The sequence below is a fragment of the Oxyura jamaicensis genome, chromosome 3 (assembly GCF_011077185.1).
Source record: "Oxyura jamaicensis isolate SHBP4307 breed ruddy duck chromosome 3, BPBGC_Ojam_1.0, whole genome shotgun sequence".
Lineage (NCBI taxonomy): Eukaryota > Metazoa > Chordata > Aves > Anseriformes > Anatidae > Oxyura > Oxyura jamaicensis.
The window spans coordinates 4,766,329-4,785,904 of NC_048895.1; the positions used below are offsets into that span (position 1 = coordinate 4,766,329).

The 19,576-nt window shown below is 43.2% G+C and overlaps 1 long non-coding RNA gene across 1 annotated transcript in view; it reads left to right on the plus strand.

Moving 5' to 3' along the window:
• Positions 1-218: 218 nt before the first annotated feature.
• The window catches only part of LOC118164101, an 85,944-nt gene continuing 66,586 nt past the window's right edge, over positions 219-19,576 (plus strand). Inside the window, exon 1 of the long non-coding RNA XR_004749340.1 lies at positions 219-333. This is a non-coding gene — a long non-coding RNA (uncharacterized LOC118164101). The remainder of the gene's footprint in view (positions 334-19,576) is intronic.

Below are 19,576 nucleotides of genomic sequence, written 5' to 3' on the forward strand. Positions count from 1 at the left end.
TCCTGTAATTCTGCCTCCTGAAGGAACGATGAGCTTAATTCTCATTTATTTTGAGTTGTGCTCACAGCTCGAAACGCCTCGGGGCTAACTTTCTTTCTTTGGGTTGCATATTGTGCCAGTGGCCTCTCACTTCTGCACTGGCTCTGGATGTGGAGTGGAATGTAACCTGGTTGTCCAGGGCCGGCTGCTAATTACAGCTTTAATTTTATTGTGTTTAGGAGGAGACAGATATCCAGCCTTTTCTTACCCCTAACTACGGATCTGAAGAAAGGCATGAGGGCAGATAAGGGGTGTTGACAGAGAGCATGGCCCCGATGGCAAATTGCCCATCAGGTGAGTAAAACCTGCTATTAATGAGCCATGGAATGATGACTATTACTCTAACAACATATGTAGATAGATACAGGCATACATCTACATACACATACAGTCATTACACACAGATAAACATCTTTGTTTCCATGTGTTGTTCACAGAATCAATTAAAAATATTAGAAAGGAGAAGAAAAGGTAAGTTTTATATTACTCGTGTACAAAATTCCTTATGTAATACATGTTTCATTTCTTCTGGGGACTTCTTGAAGAAGTTACTCATATATAAGCAGTGAAACTTAAAAGAAACCAACTGGAACCTAAATAGTTTCTTGTAATTTCTACAGTTTTATAACAAGCAAAAAAAAATTGCACTTTAAGGCAACAGAAATGAGCTATTATTATACTGTAAGAATGTAAAAGCAAGGATGTTCTCTTAGCTTTAAATACTGCAAAAATTATTTTAATTTTGAAAAGGGTAGGTTGTACTTTTGTTACAAATTGCAGCTCCTTGCTTTAAAAGTGAAACAGCCAATTTATATCAGTTGAAGATCTGTCTGTGCATTGTTTGTCTTTTATTCAGAATTCTTGGATCACACTACATTAGAAATTGCTGAGGTAGATTTTACCATAAATATTCAGGTAATATGGTGCATTATTCCTTGAGTAATTCCATTGATTTCAGAACTTGAGGCCAGATTCCTCTGGAAAGAACAGCTGATCAGTCCTGAAATATGAATTATTACCATGGCCTGCTTTGTGGTGTGGTGATGAACTTAACTGGTGTACAATCAGCTCTGCTCCTTGTTCCGTGCACTGTTGTTTGGCAGTCATGTTGGGCCCTGTACGGCACCTCTTGAAATTGATAGGAACCTTTCCACTGAGTTCATCAGGTACTGGGTAGTTAGGGATCTTGAACTAGATCAAATAGCAGCTATTAATGTAGCCTGGCCTTCTTCCAGCTTTAGTTATTGCCTGTGGTGCTTATGCAATCTGTTTGGTATATAATTTTCTCACATTTCATAAAAGAAAGAGAATGACTCAGAAGCATGCTATGCCACTTTGTATTTTTGTTTGTCTATTGTCACCTCTATTCAATGAAGATAAATCCAGCAGCCATCTAGCTACTCGCCCCTTCTGTAAGTGTTGATGTTTCTGAATACTGGTGTTACATTTATGTGATTAACCAAAATGATTACAGAAGTTCAAAGACGTGTTCATGTTCTCTTTAAGTACTCATTTTTCAAAATTGGGATAGATGCTTGTTACTGTTGAAAGAAATAACACAAAACATTTGGCCATGCCTCAAAAACATGCTGTAAGTCTTGATGGAAAGATCCTGTCTCGGTGCTGAGGATGTTTCAGAAATGGAGCTGGTTGAAATAGTTCCAATTTAAGTTTAAGACAGTGTCAGCCCTTTTAATTTAAATTTCAGGCAGGCTGGTAAGAGTTGAAGAGCAGGGACACAGTCACTGAGGAGCCTACCATTGTTACAGGCACATGAATGTAGCATTGGAGAAGGGTGTTTTCGGTGCTACTGACTGAAGAAAGCCAGAAGATCACTATCCAGAGTTCGGTAGCTCTCATCACACTACAAGTTTTCTCTCAGCTCCTTTTCCACCAGCAGTTTGTCCTGCTCTCTGCTTTTTACTCCTGTTAGTTGAATGAAACAGGTGTTTCACAGAGAGACTGAGTGCTTACAGCTCTAATCTCTCTCTCACAACTGGATCTTTTGTACTGTCTGGTGGATTAATAGGGGGTGAGGTGCTTAAAAAAAATAAACAGCGAGTGCAAACAGTGGGAAGGAGGGGGGAAGGAGTGAAGCCACATGTGTCTGAGTGTGATGATGTCATTTATTTAGCAGAAGAGATACGGTGGTCAGGAGATGCTGTAAGAGGAAGGGCTCCTTTGAAGGAAATAGTTCAGTATGCCACTGAGAGCTAGTACACCACCAACGGTGAGGCAAACCTCACCCTATCTGTTAGTGTAGTGGTCAATGGAAAAAGTTCATTGGTTTTGAAGCCTCAGAGCTCAGGTGCAGTGAAAGAGAATAGGGGCTCATTGTTAAGGCAGGGATCAGCACTCCCTTTTGTTCGTTCCCCTGCCCCCCTCCTCCTTTGGCACTACAATAATAATATCTTGTCACTCCTAAGACATGCTGGCATAGATCACATTCACTGATGGATGTTCAGTCAATGAATGTACTAAAATGGTTTCTTTCTGTTGATATATGTCTTTGTAGGCTCCTCTAAAGGGAATGTAAATAAATGAACCCTTCACCAGTGATTTCTTTCACTGTAGTCCAGTTTAACCCCTGAGTGTTTCCCTGCTAGGTTGGAGGCAAATGTTTTACTGTCTTATATTGCTACTCCTTTTGCAGTCAAGAATGGTTTGAGCTTAATGTCTGCTGAGACCACTGAAAAGATTTCTCTGGGAACGGTGGGGGTGAAGACAAGCTTTTGAGATTCACTCCTTTTAATCTGTGTGTGAGACCTGGTTTGTATGGGTTTGTGAATTGTAGAACTGGAATGTTTTTGTTTTCTTTTTCTTCCTGTGGTCAGTTCTCATTAGCATACCACTGCAGTGGTACTTGTCCTTAGGACACTGGAACTCAAAAAACATTTTCAGAAAATATCTGGAACAAATCTGTCCTTCATGATTAACCATAAATAGTTTTTGTGGAGAAGACAGGCATCATTATTCTCAAGAGAATTGTTTCCTCTCAAATTTATGAAAATGAGAGTTTTGAGAGGTTTGCATAGTTTTCAGAGGTCTGTTCTGGACTATAAAGTGCTCATACTTGCTCATACTTTACCTACAGGATCACAAAATGCCATATTCTGTAATTGTGCATTCAAATAACCATTTAATAACCACAGTGGCCAAAACCCATTTTCTTAAAGTCTCTTTACTCTTAAAGTAAGTGGGCTTGCTTTTCAGGGAAATCTGAATACCAGCAGAAATGTGCTTCTGGTGAAGATGGAAGATGGTGAAAATGGAAGGTAACAGAGCTGATGCGGTCAGTGTAATTTCAACTGGAAAAATTGCAAAACTGATTACAGTTTCCCTTCTGTTTCCATAATCAGACAAATCTATCGTGGAATAGGATATGTATGTACAGCAGACAGTGAGAGTGGAGTGTCATATGCGTGTGCAGAAATGCTTGGAAGTGCTTACGCAGAGCATTACAGGATATAATCCATGTAACCTTGTAACTAGTTCATGTGTTGGGACAATATACAGTCCTTGTATGGTGTATAGGGAACAAAGGCAATTAAAAACAGCCTTCTCCCATTTCATCCTATTTTATGTAGGAGATGCAAATGCCATATTTTGCCAGGAGACCAAACATTGTCAGAGATCAAAAATGTTATTGCTAAATCTCATCTGCTCTGTAGTTATAAATGCAAGCATACTCACTGAAGGAGAAAACCTTTTAAAGATGCTGTTCAGCACCATTTTTAGCCTACATGCTTGCTGCCCTGATAATAACGTGCCATTTAGAAGCTGTGTTCTGGAACAGGGAACTTTGTACCACCACCACCTTCTCCTGTATATTTATTGTAGTGTAACCTAGGGAATTTATTGAATACTTGGCTATGAGGACACTGGAACATCCAGTATCTCCATATCATTTCTTTGTTATTTATGGTCACAGTGTAGTAACATGCAGTGCCAGATGTGAGTAAGAAGAAGGAGGGGTGCAAAAGAGAACTTCAAATGACTGTGATGAATAGTTGAAAGTGAACAGAGGGGCTTTTAAACCTCCTTTAAAGAAAGCCTAATGCTCTGCTTCCCTAAGCAGCAGGCTGCTGATGATGGAAAAGTCACAGACATACCTGCAGAGATTTGGGAAGCTCTTGTTTCAGTAGGTCTTTATGGCAGCTAAATTTTTTTTTCTTTGTTCCTGCCAACTTGGTTGGTGTGTCTAAGTTGGGTTTCCTTGTGTTTTGCTATCGGGACAATGTGCAACAGCTTGGACAGTGCTGAACTCCAAACTATTTAATCTTTGTACCACCCTGTGAGCAGTTAGTTACCCACAGCAAGTGCGGGCTCTGCTTTTGTCTGGTGTTGTACCGTACAGTGTCAGAGTGGGTATATTGTGACTAACTGAAGTCAGACAGAGCGAAGAATTTTGCTGGGAAAACAGTTACTTGTCATCAGGACCATTGCCAACGTGACCAAGTTCAAATTTCATGCGGTTGTAATCTTCTTGTCAATGCACCTTCAAGGTGTGAAACATAAAGGACTTGATTTCCTTGGTTTGTGCTGATTGCCTTGATAGCAAAATGCACTCAAAGAGCCTTAGCCCTGAAGTTAACACGGTCTGTGTGGGGGTGAGCTAATTGGCATAGCAGGCCATGCCTCCTCGCACAGCCATTTAGGAAATGGTAAAGCAAATAAGCCCAGTGGTGCCAAAATCAGAGCGATAGCTGATGAAGCCCTGATGGGGAGAACAGCCAAATAGTGTGAATGGAATGTCAGTAAGCACAGAAGTTAAAAATATACATCTCAAACCTTGAGGACACTCTGGGGACTAAGAAGCTATATTGATACTAGACTTCAAAAGATCCAAATAAACAGCAGGTTTTTCTCAATGCACAGAACTACATACTTGTGATGTCAGAGAGATGTTATTTCTGTGCTGTAAATCTCAAGACAGATGCCTAAAAAAACAGTCCAGACACACTGCTTCTTATTTCATTTACATTTATAATTGTTCTTATTTTGTTTTCATTTATCTTAGAAACTTCTAGTGACTCCTAAATCTCCTTACTTATAGCTAATGCTTGTTTAGGGGAGACTGCGTGGCCGGTGTGGTTCTGAGCAGCATTTCAGAGTGCTGCAGTTCAGCTTGTGTCTGTGCTGGGTGACCTTGGACAAATAAATCAGGAGTAATAACATTGATCTGCTTTCCGAGATGCTTTGAGATACAAAGATGAAAAATGCCAGAGGAGAGAAAGGTGTAAACCTAAAGCCAGACTTTTCCTGGATACTTCTCAGTATTATGAGGACCAGTGGCTTCCCAGTTTCAAAGCCAGTATAGACAGTGGCTGTCTTTTTTTCCTAAACTAATGGTGGTAGATATGATGGTTCAGTGGAAACTGCTGGAAATATCTACGGTTCTGGTATCTCCATCTGTGTTACCTTGTGAAGCAACTGGGAGTTGCTTTTGCAGATACACTTTAACTCAATTTGAGCTCTCTCTGGAAAACAGAAAAAAGAGTAAGGTAGAAAATGTTGGTATTAGCACCCTGGTTGGTCTATTGGAGAAGCTCATATAAAAGCAAAGGCAAGACAAATACAGACCAAATAAGAAAATAAGGTGTACCATTTTTTAATAGAAGGGAGAAGCTCTGGAATAATTCATTGTGGTACAAAATATTTGAATCAAAGCTGTAGGCTGGATTAATTGGTGACTCTATTCTGTGAACAGATCAGATTGGTGAACTGTGATGATACTCTCCGAGGTGAAGAACCAAGCAGTGCTCTAGAGGACACTGAAGAGCCAGTTGTTACAACACGGTGTATTTGTGGTAAATGCCAATCTCCATCTGGGGGCCAAATCACGTGGTTTTATGAGTTTGGGAGAGCTGCAGCTAGCTGTTGCAGGAAGAACAGCCTCACTCATGGCAGCACAGCTTATGCAGGTAGACGTGAGTGGAAATAGCAGCATCAGAATATTAGAGACCTGCGCACCCTCGTGTAGAGGCTTCTTTATCTCTGAGAACATAAAACTCCTGTTTTCTACACATGTTGTTTTACCCAGGCTAGGCTTCCCAACAAAAACCCACCACAGTAAGAAAAGACATAAGAACAGGGTTTTAAAAGATATATGATAAAGCAGCATCTAGATTCACCAGGTAAAATCAGGGCCTACTGTCCCTACAGCCGAGCAGTAGCAGGCATCCCTGCTGTGCCAACACTTAAACACAGAGGGAGCAGCGTTTCGCTCATGGATGGCTCTGGCCACGTAAGTTGTTGCACTGTGAAAGGGAAGAGCTGTGTTTGAAGGAGACCATTTCTGTGCATTTCTTCTCGTTCTGTTTTAGAGAATGCTGTCGTCCTCATGAAGAAAAATACCCTCCATAACCCATTTTGTAATACATCCAGACTATTTGTAGGAGAATGAAGCTCAGGTTGCTGAGCTTTTCTTTATGTATCCCACCTTGCAAATGCCCTTGGTTTATCTTGTAACTTCTGTGCTTCAGTAGTGCCAGGGGGCTCTGTAGCACGAGGTGAGCTTCAGCTGCTTGTAGAGCTGGATTTGAGCTCTGTTACTGAGAACTCATCGCAGGGCAGCATGCTACAAAGTGGGACACTTGAAAGCTACGAGCTGGGGAAAGTGCTGCATGAGCAAGAAGTGAGATTATAAACTAGAATTCAATTCGGTGTGTTTGGAGCCACATAAATAGATTAGGGGGTTGTAAAAGAAAACCCTCAAGGATTCAGAATTGCAGCCAAAGAGGAGGGAAAACATAACGTGTGATTTATGCACCAAATAAGTTTGAATTTGTCACTGATGTGAAGTGGGTTTAGAAGGATTAATAAGCCTTACCCAGCACTTATTGTATGATGATCAGCTATAAATCTTCTCTGAGTGAAATAGGAAGCAGTCAAATCCCTTCTCTCTGGAGATGGGAGGTATTTGTACCGTTGTCCAAGGGGAGCCCAGTCTGAATTCTGCTTTATTTCTCAGGGTGAGGCTACTGATTGCTCACAGCAACTTGGCCATTTCCCATTTGCTCAGAGGACACACGCTGCCCGATGGGCTGGTGCCCCATGGGAGCACTGGGTGAGAGCATGAACCTGCATTTCCCTTCTAGGAATGGGTCTATTTGCCTGCAGAGTGAACAGAAAAAGCGTGGAAGTGCTGTAGGTTGCAAACTCTTTGTTGTTGCTTTTCTTGCTCTGTGTCAGTCCTGAATGACTTTTAAGCTCATTTGGCCGACTTGTTGTGGCTGTTTGAAGTGGAAAACTTTACATTAAGGACTAAAAATCCCGGTCTAGTTGATGCTTTGCCCATCTGGCTTTGCTCCAGAAACAGTATGACTTTTGATTTCTTCTGAGCATGTGTCAGCTGGTGACCCACCACACCTTCTCTTGTGTGGCCTGTGTAAACCGATGCCGACTGGAGCTTCAAAGAGTGCCTTTCCTCCCCGTAGGACTACCTCACACTTATTTCCAATAAACTGCCATCCTCTCGATTTTCCACAAGCACCAGTGTAATTGAGTGGTAACCTCAGCGTATGAAAATCTGTGTGGCAGATGAAAAAAATATCATTAGGCTCGAGGCAGCTGGAGTGCAGTCATGAAGCACACGGGGCTCAGCTCCCTTATGCATATTTAGAATTTAAGAGAAAATCTCTTCAGCTGTTTGATGGAGGTGAAATTCTTATTGAAGCAGGAAAGAGGGAGTGTGAAGTGTTTGACCAAATTGTTGTTCATCTGAAGAGTACAGAAGAGCAGAGTTACCTGTCCTTGGGAAGAGGTCAGGCTAGGTAGGCAACTGTGAACCCCCTGGGATATTGCTCTCAGGGAGTCAAAGTTGTTTGGACTTTAGAGGGAGAGGCACGAGAAGATGCTCTGTGTGTAAGACACAGTGAGTCCTCCGTATGGCAGAACAGACTGCTGCTATGTTACCAAAGGTATCTTTTGTTTATTACTTTCTTTATTATTTAAACGAATCTTTAATGTCTTTCTGTTAAATGTACCTGAACTTACCCAACTGATATTTACAGCAACGTGGCTGCTGCAAACTGATTGCACAGTATGTAGCTGCTCCTCTCGAGGCATCCTGGTGGCCTGAAGCACAAGGCTGCAATGGACCTACAATTAGCACTTGCTCTCGAGTCCATCCTTAGAAATGTCGAAGGCTTCTCTACCCTGAGGGTACACCACAGAGGTCAGCATGGTTGCTGAGAAGCAGGATGTATGGAGTAGAAACAATACCTGCTCTTTTCAGCGTAGCTGAGTGGTCCTAGAGAGCCAGAGTAGTTCCTAAGCCAGGAGGCGCATGTACATGTCACCACCACAACTGTTGACCACAGAAGTAGTTCCAGCTGGCTCTTTCCCATTTTCCAGTGTGGGGGCATTGCCTGTTTGCTTCTAAGTGGACCTTGGAACAAGCTGGAATACCCAAATGAAAATCAAGTGAGAATTGCCTTGGATTAAATCTAACTTTTGTGAGTCAATCAAGTCTGTATGAAGGCGCTTGCAAAGGTGACGGGTAGAGCTTCTCAGGGTTAGGCTCCTGGTAGTACTCTTGGGAATAATGACCATGGAGCCAGGACCATAAAAGGCATTAAAATACTTTTCGTAAGTATACTTACCCCCGTGCACAGCTATGGAATGTGATTTTGAAATGCCTCAAATTCACACACAGAATCTGTCACCATTCCCTGTGACCTTGATCAGGAGCATTTCTTTTAATGCCTGTTATGCTTCCAGATAAGCAGAGCACCACCCATTGACCCAGGCGGGTCGTTATCCTCTTCCTCTTTATCAGGAATCCTTCAGCCAATTAATCACGCACTGCTCTGCAATCTTGAGGCTCAATTACGCCTGGACAAGTGTTGCTCAGCTGTTCCTCCTGCTACAGATGTGGCATATCCTGAGATTAGCTCCGATTCACAGAAGGTCACTGATTCGGTATCAGGCGCTAAGAAAAGCTGGGCTGTCTGGGAGGGAAGTGACACCATCGTAGAAGCATTTTATCACAAAGTAAGTGTAGATGTCTAAAAAATCCTGCTTGCCACCACCACATCACAGCAAGTCCTTTTCACTCACTGTTACCTCTCATCCTGAGACAACTGACTAGTTTTTTCTAGATGGAGATGTCAGCAGACTAATAACCTGTTAGTGGCGCACCGATGACAGACGGTAGCTACTCCTCCTTTGGGGAGAAGATAGCTTGACTTTGAATTCCTGCGAGAAACCCGGATTTCCCTGTTCTGCAAAAACCCATTTTATACATGTTAACTGAGCGTGTTTTGTGGCCCACCCAAGGACGGTGGAGCACCCACTGAAATTAGGAGCAGGCTGTACCTAGTTCTGGCCGCATGATTCTGCATTTGTGAGGGTCTTCCTTGGTAACTTTTTTTTTTTTTTCTCCAGTTGCACAGAAACACCGGCAAGTATGGAGTTGAGATGCTTGCAGTTCTATAATATGATATTCCACTTCGAGAAAAAATTGGTCATCCAGTTTCCATAAGAAAACATTGTTTAAATATTTGGAATTTCATGCCTTTGGATATTACTAGGCTTTTATTAAAAAAAAATGCACTATTTTGAACCACATAAGAGATGCTGAATATGTAATTGTTTACTATAAAAGATGTTTTCTGTACAGAATAGTTACCCTTTATTGCTCTCAGACTCTAAATAGGTTTTATTGGAACCCCCTAAGAATGAAAGCAGTATACGCGCTGCAGCTGCGGACGGTGCCACGTCGAGTCAGAAAGCAGCCAGGGTCTGGTTCTGCACCCTGCCCCTGGCCAGGGGCGCTTGGCATGCTGGTGTGGACAACAGAGATGTACAGTGAGGTTAAGCAGGGCTTGGAGCTGCGTCCGAACAATGTGATTTAGCTGGGGCTGGAGCAGCTGGAAGCGCACAGCAGGGCTCTGTGCTCGCTCGAAGGGCTGAGCCTACCGGTTTGACAGCTGGAATGCTGCTGCCTTGGAACACCCAGCTATTCTGCACCTCGCTTTCTGCAGACGGAGCTATTGCTGCTACACATCAGCATCTAAATTTGCAGTGCTGGCTAGAGCTGTTGTGGGTGAGACATCGCACAGAAGTGTAAGCGAGGTAGCCCTTTTTTTTTGTAACAAGTTACCACTGACCAGACTGGGGAAAAGCATAGTGTGTTGCCCAAGTTTAACACAACTAATTAACAGCAGGACTAGGAGAAAAACCCAAACTGTGCTGATTTTCAGGGTTGCAGGTAGGAGTAGGCTGTACAATTCAGTTGGAGGCAGCCAATTTACCCTGTAGGGTTCTCAATAGAAACCAAGTAGAGCTAGGAACAGATCAGATATGACAGCTGGCTTCTTAGTATGAGAGCGAAGGACGTGTTTTTTTTCCATCAAATTGAACATTTTTGTTCTCACTGCTGTCCACCATTGCTGTCCACCACCATGCTGTTAGCCATTAAATCATCTGGTAAAGACAATAGAGACTGGGTGAGGAGGTGAGGAGTGGTGTGTGCCTGTTACTGTGATCACCCAGTTCAGCACGAGTTAGTGGATATTGATGCAGCAGCTCTCTCCTGGGCTGCTTTGCAGAAAGGACACCTATCCATAAAAAGCAGAAATTATCGGAAAACTTGTAAAATAATTGAATAATTAACTCGAGCCAAACTTTTACTGATCTTCATTTTTCTACTAGTATATTCAAGTTATTCAAGGTATCTTTGCTATCATTGGAAAGCACAAGAAATTTTTGGGCACGTATTCAGGGTTAAAATTTGCCACGTTACTTCCCACATTGTGATATTTATAAATAATTCTAAAAAACTAAGAATAAAAAGTTCTTTCTCAGCTTTGGCCCTAAACCTTTCAACTTCTTTGGCTAGGAATTAAAATATATGGCATATAATCCAAAAGGGATTATGTAGCGCTGTTTCACCAGTGCTGTATCTCCAGTGCTCTGCCTAGGTCTTGGCAAAATGAAGAAAAACGGAGTGAAGTTTATTTCCCCTTTGGCCTAATTTTGTCAGGTCTGTCTAAAAGCATGCCCTTCTACTTTTGTTACTGCATTGCCGTGTGCTGTACAAGGATTACTTCTTGCTTGGAAAGAGCAAAATCTTTTTCGTATTTTCAGTTAATTTCACCAGTTATAAAATACATCTTGAGCCTCATGGTTCATTATTAAAGCAAAGTAATTTGCTTTCCCATGTCTCAAATGGAAAGCTTAACATCACCAGGCTCCTTTTAGCGGTGGGGATGCAGAGGCCCAGAAGTACAGTAAGTTGCCCAGGATCACTCCGTAGCTCAGGAGTAAACCCCATGTTTCTCTGCCTAGTCCAAGCAGCGCCACTTTCTTTGGGATCACATAAAGTTGAGTCGAATTATAAGACATACTGTTGGTGGGTTTGTGGATGAGCAGATTTTTAATAACTGTGGTACTGGCCAGGGAAAATATTTGTGTTGAGATGCTAATTATCTATCAGGTGTGACTGTATGTGATTTAGCAGAGGGATTCCATGGGATTAGGGAACGACAGACCCACATCAGGATATCTGACGAGTAATCTTGAACTGCAGTAAGGTGCAAATATTTCAGCCAAACAGCTAAACAGAACTGAAAGCCTGACCTTATAATGAGTTATGGTGGTAAAACAATTCAGTGTTTGGTCTTGAGAGGTGGAGATGAGATGGGGTCCTAAGCACTGTGGGCTACGGCCAGCTAACAGTGCTGTGAACGTGTCTGTCAATTTAAAGAATATCAAGTCCTGTAAATAACTGTGCTGTGTTCTTCCTCTAAATCTTCTAGTTTCTCAGTGCTGCTTCTCTTCCCCTTTTCTCTGTACAAAATTAGGGACTCTGTCAGTGATGGTTGTGATACCTTTCCCAAGGTCCTTGGTTCCGGCTGGATGTGGACAAGGTTTCACAAGACTTTGGATTAAGGTCCCGCAAGCAAATGCCAGCATGTGTGTAAGCACTGCTGTGTGCCCCTCTCCTCTAATTTATTACCTTACAGCGACTGAATACAGAGGAAATTAGAGATTCAGATTTGTACCTTCTCCCCAGAAAAAGAAAAAAAGAAAAAAAAAAAAAAAGAAGAAGAAAGGGGGAAGGATCCCACCAAAATTGCTTTGTGATTCACTATGAGGTCATGACCCCATCCCGCTGAGACTGCTGTTCGAAAGTAGTAACTCGGTAGCTGGAGTTTTTTAAAGTGGTTGTTGATTGGCTTAGCTGTAAGAAAATCACATTTCCCTGAAACTCTTAGGGATACTTTAAATGGGTGGATTATCCAGCTGCCTGATTAGAAGTTTGGGTTATGTAAACACTGCGTGTTTAGATTTAGGCTTTTCAGTTGAAGTCCAGGCAGCTGTTTGCACTTAACTCCATCAAGAAGCCCAGTTAATCAAAGAGCAGGAAGGATTTTTTACCTCCTTAAACCTGTGTCATTATTTCTGCTGTCCAAACTCTTTGGAGTTAGGCTTGCTGCAGCGTAGAACAAGGTATTTGGGGTGTTCTGCTGAGGAAACAGGAAAAATGGATGGGCTTTTGGTTAACGGGATGTTGTGCCTTGTGGATTTTTCCCCTTTTGCCATGACGTAATCATTTCTCCAGTCATTTCTCCAGTCAAACCTGCGTCAAGCCTCGAAATTGCAGCCGGTTCATACCTTTCAAGCAGTGTCGTGGCGGTGATCTGTGTTGCTATACAGTCTTGTTTGGTAACTTCTCTGCATATTTGAATGCTGAAGGATCAGCTTGCTTTTACAACACTAGTGAACAGACCCTGAAATTAAATCCTTTTCTGATGGACTGGGCAGCGAGCAGGCAGAGATCTGTGCGGGACTGGGCAGTGTGCGGCACCTTTCCACTGCTCAGGCCTCGATGTCCATGTCTGTAGCTGGAGAACAGCCGATGTCAGTGACATTTTTCGTGGCCTTGGTGCTTTTACACCACAAGGATCCTACGCCCTCCACCTTCGCATTATTTTAAAATTATTATTATTTTGGAATAGCTCCAGCAAGTCCGCTCAGGGCACTCATAGCCCAAAGCTGTTTGTGTGCCGTGACATGAGGTACATGTTACACTGCCTTGTGGTGCTTGCTCAGGGAGAGAAACAGCAGCAGAGGACAAGGTGGGAGAAGGAGGGGATGTGCTGGGGAGCAGAGAGCTGCCAGCCTGCAGGGATGCAGGGGACAGCAGCACGTCCCCGCATGCACTGGGGCACATTCGTGCTGCAGCTCAGAGCTGTTTGGGCCAAGGAAGAAGAGACAGGGAGAGTCCCAGTTATAATCCTTGTATCACAGGTTATATGCCGTTTCCTGTCACCTCCTACTTGCCTTGAGTTTTTGCTAGGCAAAAAAATAATTAAATAGGTTGCTGGTTAAGTCAAACTTGAATTTTGGAATATTGAATATTTGGGGAGCTTATTAGAACAGGAGATTGAGGCAGATCCACCTCAAAGCTGTGATTGGCTCATGTCACTTTCATGCACACATCCCATTTCCAAACATAAGGACCTGTGTACCCTCTTTACACTGTGGATTTCTTTTAGGGACCTCTTGGCTGTGCGAATAGATAGGACATCAGGGTAACTAGCCTAACACTTCAGGTTCCAAGCAAACTAAAGAGTCTTTGTGCAGCAAAGAGACAGTCATTCTCCAGGAAAAAAAAAAAAAAAGAAAAAGGAAACTTCTAAAAAATGTGTTTTATTTTTTTGTGTTCTGTTTTAACCCCTACCCATTTTGAAATTTCAGAAAAAAAAGAAAAAAAAAAAAGAAAGAAACTTCTTGTGGAACAGCTTCTCTCAGCAAGTGTTTCTTCACATCCCACTTCTGGTTGCAATTATAATTTTGCTTTTTAGTTACAAGTCACTGATATTGATTGTTGATTTCTATTTTCAGCATTTTTTTCTAACTCTAGAGATACCCAGAGGCAAACAATAAGCACTTTAATGTGCAGCTCTGATAGCATGTGTACTTCTCATTAGCTAAAAAAAAAATATGCTTCCTTGTATTTACGCTTACTGCTGGACTGTTTGCTACCCAAGCAACATATAATACAGTTCAAATCTGTAAAGAAGTAAAAAAGGTTAAGCTTTGACAAGCAAAATATCTTTTTCTAAAATAAAAAGGATGAGGAGAATTGTCTTATTCAGATCTTTAAAACTGCCAGCTATTAGATAGTTCCAATTGTGTCAGCATCACCGGTGAACTCTGAAGGTTCTGTTAGCACACAAGTGATGCCGCTTGCATCGTGCTGTCCTGAACCACAGGGAGCCCTGCTGCGAGCTTTCATGGCCAGAGAGAAGGCACCCAGAGAACTGTGCCCTACCAGGGTAGGCATTTCCCTGTCAGTTTACTGGATGATAAATCCAAGGCCTGAATTCCAGCCTGAGTTGCTGATCAGTATCATGCTGCAATTACAGAAAATACTTTTGAGATTTTGTTTTGGTAAATATTGATTTACTTTTAGTTTATCAAGCCGACCTTAAGTTATATTTTATAACGTACATGCCTTTGCCTGGAATTAGAGCTAATACTTACGATCTTGTTAACAAAGGAAAAGCGTGTCGAATTACCATGTGGAAACCCTGAGTGACGCAGGGATCATTCTGTCTTGTGTGTGCTGTATGGCGCCTGGGGACAAATATACTCCTGGAAGAATTAGAATAAAACTATACAAAGAATAAGCATAAGGAGATAAAATAGAAAGGACTCTGGTGGGAAGTTGTCATGTCTGTGCTGACATGTAACAACGTTATCTAATATTGAGACATTGATCAATATTTACAGACAGTTTAAACTGATGTGATGGTCCTGACAGGCAAGTCAAATGATTAAACCATCTTTAATATTGCCCTTCCTTTTGTTCTCATTGCTCTGGAGGCACACTTCCATGTGCTTATCTCTAAGGTTTCAGTTGGCTGTCAGGTTGTGGCAAAGACTACATGGCACATGTACAGAATGGATGAAATGTAATATTGTCACAGCCTTTTTGCATTTTGTACCTGTTCTTTTCTGCTTGCCTCTCTTGTTTTGCAAGCCTTGCCCATGAAATGGAGCAGGCAGTGTTTCAGGTACCTCCTCCTAGGCAATGCTATGCTATTTACCACACGTGGAAGGCTCTGGTGGCCCTTCTGCAAAGAACAGGGTAGCATGTGGGGCTTGGTTTTGTTACAGCATGCCAGGCTAGAATAGCATTGTAAGGCACCGGGCTCCTGGGAGCTGCTTCCACCTTCTACCTGTGAATAACCCAGCAAGCCACTTTATGTCACTATTGCTCTACGTTCAAGCGTGGCTGGAGCAGCAGTCAGTGAGCAGCAGAGCAGGATGCACTTTCCAGTTTCTTCTGTACTTCAGAAATCCACCCTTCCAGGATCGGGGTCTCGGGGTTGGCCTTGGTTGGCTCCTTTTGGTGGGGATTTCCCCATCGGCCATGCTCCAGCTAGATGACCCTGGTTTCCAAACACGGGAGACACCTGGGCACTCGGGCTCCCCAGGGAATTATTTCCTTTCAAGGTTGTGCTCCTCTGTGACTTCAGCTGGAAGCAGATGGGCTGAGGCATGACCTCATCTACTTTTTCTCTTTGCCCTCCAACTTTTGGGACAGCTGCTTACATACTGAGGTGGAAACTGGGCTTAGCAGCCACCCAGTTGGGAGTGGTAGCAAGCCAGTCCTCCCTCCCTGCGCGAAGGCTGTGGCCAATAAGTAAATGTCATGCTTGCCAAGATAAGGGTAATAAAATCTCATGCCTGAGGGCATAAGACAATCATTGCAGAAGTCAAGCAGGAATTCCTCCCCAAACATGCTACAGCATTGCGCGATTGCCTCAGCCAGCAGTTCTCAGGAGTTTTCCATTGTGTGGCTTCTCTTTACAAGGAAGGTCCCCTCAGACAATCTCTTCCCCACTGCTGCGTGCTGAATCTTCCTCGTAGCAGTTCCAGTGCTTACTTGTACAAAAAAGTAAGGTGGGAAGAGATGGGGTGCGGGGGGGGGGAGGGGAGGCAGGCAGAACCTCACCCCGGTGCCAGTTGTGCTGTTGCTGCTTGCTGCTGTCTGTTTCCCACTGACGTACGTGCTGGTGTTTTTTCCTTCCCTTTGGGGACATGTCTGCATTGAAGCGGTTTCTGCAAAACCCCTGCTGCTGCTGTAGTGTTGGCACAGCTGCAAGGGTGGAAGTGTGAGTTTAAACCAGCTGCGCGTGTCTTCACCTCCATATGTTCTAGATTCTGCTTTATAGCCAGGCTTGGTGGAAAAGAAATGTGTGCCAGAGAGCATGTCTAGAGGTTTAAATCATCAGCTGATACAAATGGGCATCATTCCATCGACCTCAGTGGAATGATACTGGCCTTTGCCAGCTCAGGAGTCTCCATGGTGGGGAGGGAAACTGGAGAAAAGTGACTGTGAGGTGTATTCATTCACTTGATCTACCTGTGAAGTAATGGGAAACTTTCCTTAGTGCTCGGTCTGGAAAAGGGCTCGAGCATCCGCAGCCTCAGGCTAGGAGGTGGGCTCCCCACGCCATGCCCCCACATACAGAGCTCTTGGTGCCGAGCCTGGCCTTCCTCAAGTGCCTCCCCGTGGGCCTTGGGAGGCAGGAGCCTGCTCCTGGAAGTAGGTGTTTCAGTGGCCTTGTGCTGAAAGGAGGGGATGTGAGATGGGGCTGCCTTTCAGCCAGCACTCTAGGGACTGGTGCTTGCTGTCTTGTGAGCCCTGGGGTATCAGGGCAGTATCCTCCTGTGCCCACAACCCCTGCAGGAATCAGTGTGTGGGAGAGCTCTGCAGCCACCTCCAGGTCCACCTGTGGGCGAGGCCATCTGACGGGGACTGGACCCGGCAGGGACATCCACGAGCCCCAGACCCGTGCCCCTCGCACGCGCCTGGGCTGGCCCTGTGAAGTGTGGGGCACGTTGAGGTCTCGTGGGTGCTGCGTCTGCAACGTGAATCAGATTCATCACAGAGTTACTTAGCAGAGCCAGTAAAAGAGAATCTGTAATTATGATTCAGTGGGAAAATATACAGCGGTCAATAACCCACAGAACTCCGGCTTCTATTTATGTGGAGCAGCAATGAAGTGTCAGTGGCCAGAGCTGTAATACGGTAGGTCTGTGTATATTGGATTTGCAGTGCTCTTTGTTCAGTAATCTTAAGTGTACAGCAGCTGTAAACTCTGGGTTTTCCTTTTCAGATGGGAGAGGTGCCACAGTACCCATCCATACGTCAGGCTGCAGTAGGAATGGCAATTGCTGGAGTCGAGTGACGGTTCTCAACCCAGAAAAGGGGTTCTTTTGAATTTTGTTGCATTTTAGTAGCCAATTCACCTGTCACGTCCATTGGCTTTAGTTAATTTTCAAGATAGGTATCTGTGTCATTGTTAAAATTGGTTAGCATCATGAGGCCGAAATAAGTAGGATAATGCAAAGGTTCTGCTCTGCCCCCTGAGCCGTTCGGAGGGCTCCTCCTCTGCAGACCAGCCCCTCCTGCTGTAAGGTGCACCGCTGCTGCCTTACAGCCCAGGGGTGAGTGGGGACACCCGGGTCCCACCTCCTGGGACACATGGCAGAGCCGGGCCTGGAGGAGAGATCGGGGACACGAAGCAACTAAAGCAGAACTCTTCAGCCAATGCTGTCAAACAGAAAAAGCTGTAGTTTTGGCCAGAACAGTGAAAAAAAAAAGGAGTTGTGTCATCTTTGCTTCTGAGGGATGTTTGAGATAGCTGGAAAGATTAATTTCAAGTGGTTTATTTATTTATTTATTTATTTATTTATTTATATATTTGCATTTCAGATATTTAGTCTTTGTATTCTCCAACTTTGAAACATAGGCAGGAAATATACTATATATATGTTTATATACTTCTGTTTATAAATATATATTTACACACTTACGTAAAGAGCTCTTGATAAAGTCACTGAAAGAAAAAAAAAGAGAATCCTTAACAGATCCCCTTTGTCAGAAATACTGTCTATCCATGTCAGTAAAGATAAAGCGAATCCAAAAGACTTTAATCCTTCTTTTCCTCTTAATGGTTACATTGTCTGCATTTCGGCACTCCTGCAGTCATTAGTCTCTTGGTCTAGAATACCCTAACTTCAATGGAAAAAAAATTACACAATTTTAAAAGAAGACAAAGCAAATTTGAAACAAATAAGAGCATTCTTGCTATTATTTGCAGATTATCTCTCAGATTTTAAACAAAATAAAAGCCTTCTAATGAATCCAGTTCTCTTTAATCTTCAGCAAATAAGTTCTCCTCTTTTTTTTTTTCCTCCTACAGTGTTCATTTGTGCCCCGTGATGCTGAATCTTACTGGTAGGTCACACCCAGCCTTGTTGCAAATGGAGGGCTTTTACCTCTTGGATGACATAAGGCACAACTTTCAGTGCCTGTGAATCTGGGAGGAGTTTGAAGTGACTGAAATTATATATACCTACATGACGTTTTGCCCCCGCAAACCATTAAAGGAAAAAAGCCAGCGAGAGACAGTAACACAGTGTATGAAGGTTTATTTGCCATTCAGAGTGGTGATCACTGCAGAAAACACACTAATTACCTGGTTACTTTATTAAGGGCTAGGAAGGTAACCTCTGTTTACTTTTTTTTTTTTTTTTTAGTTTGTCAGGTTGTTGAGTCCATCTCTAGCTATTCCAGAATCAGACTCCAGCAGCGGAGCAGACTGGGAGACTTACAGTGCCGCTGCAGAGTGCCTGCTGCTCCCACTTATAAATAGCTGCATCTGCGCAGCAGTAATTACAAGTTGTAATGGAGTGGGCCACGTTGCAAAAGGAGTTTGGCCAGGCTAGTGTGGCCCAGCACTTTCTGAGAGGCATTACCTGTTTCAGTTAAATGGCAGATTGGAGTACCTCACCTGTTTGGAGGAACACACAGCCAGTCATTCCTCGTATGTTTCAAACCTAAGAAGCAAACAAGAATGGGGAAACTAAGGTGACCAGGTAATTTTCTTATGCTGTTGTCCAACCTGCCTAGTCCTTCCAGTCTATTCTCCTCAGCTATAGGAAAAAGAAATATGGCTCCTTTTTTAATAGCTGTTTTTCATTAAATGCACCACCATTGGTAAAACCACGGAAGCTGGTTCTCTGAGTCACTGATTCAGTGTTAGGTGTTCATCTCCTTTTGCCAATGTATACAGTGCCATATATTTACTCTAGGGAAGCCTACTACTAATAAAAAATTCCATACCATCATTTTTCCTATGGCAAAGCTAAGAAGATAATCAGCTGTTAGCAGAGGAGGTGTGGAGAGGGAAGTGTCCCGGTGTGCTCAGAATATAAAGACGTAGGTGTTAGCGCAGGGGAAATATGTGCTGTTTGCACTGCTAGCTACCTTGCATTTTCAGTGCCAGAGCTTGGCCTTTGCTGCTTGCCTTTCTGACAGCCAATTTCTGACCTTTCATTCTCTGTGTTCACTCCTTGTTTGTGCAAGAACCTCGGTCTCCTTTCTTGTCCAAAAGTTTTAAGCAAATACTGTTGTTATGATTACCTCTGCAGTATTGGCTTCTAGGAACCAAGAAAAATCTCACATCACTACTGTGTACAATTACATCATCTCACCATCACAGCT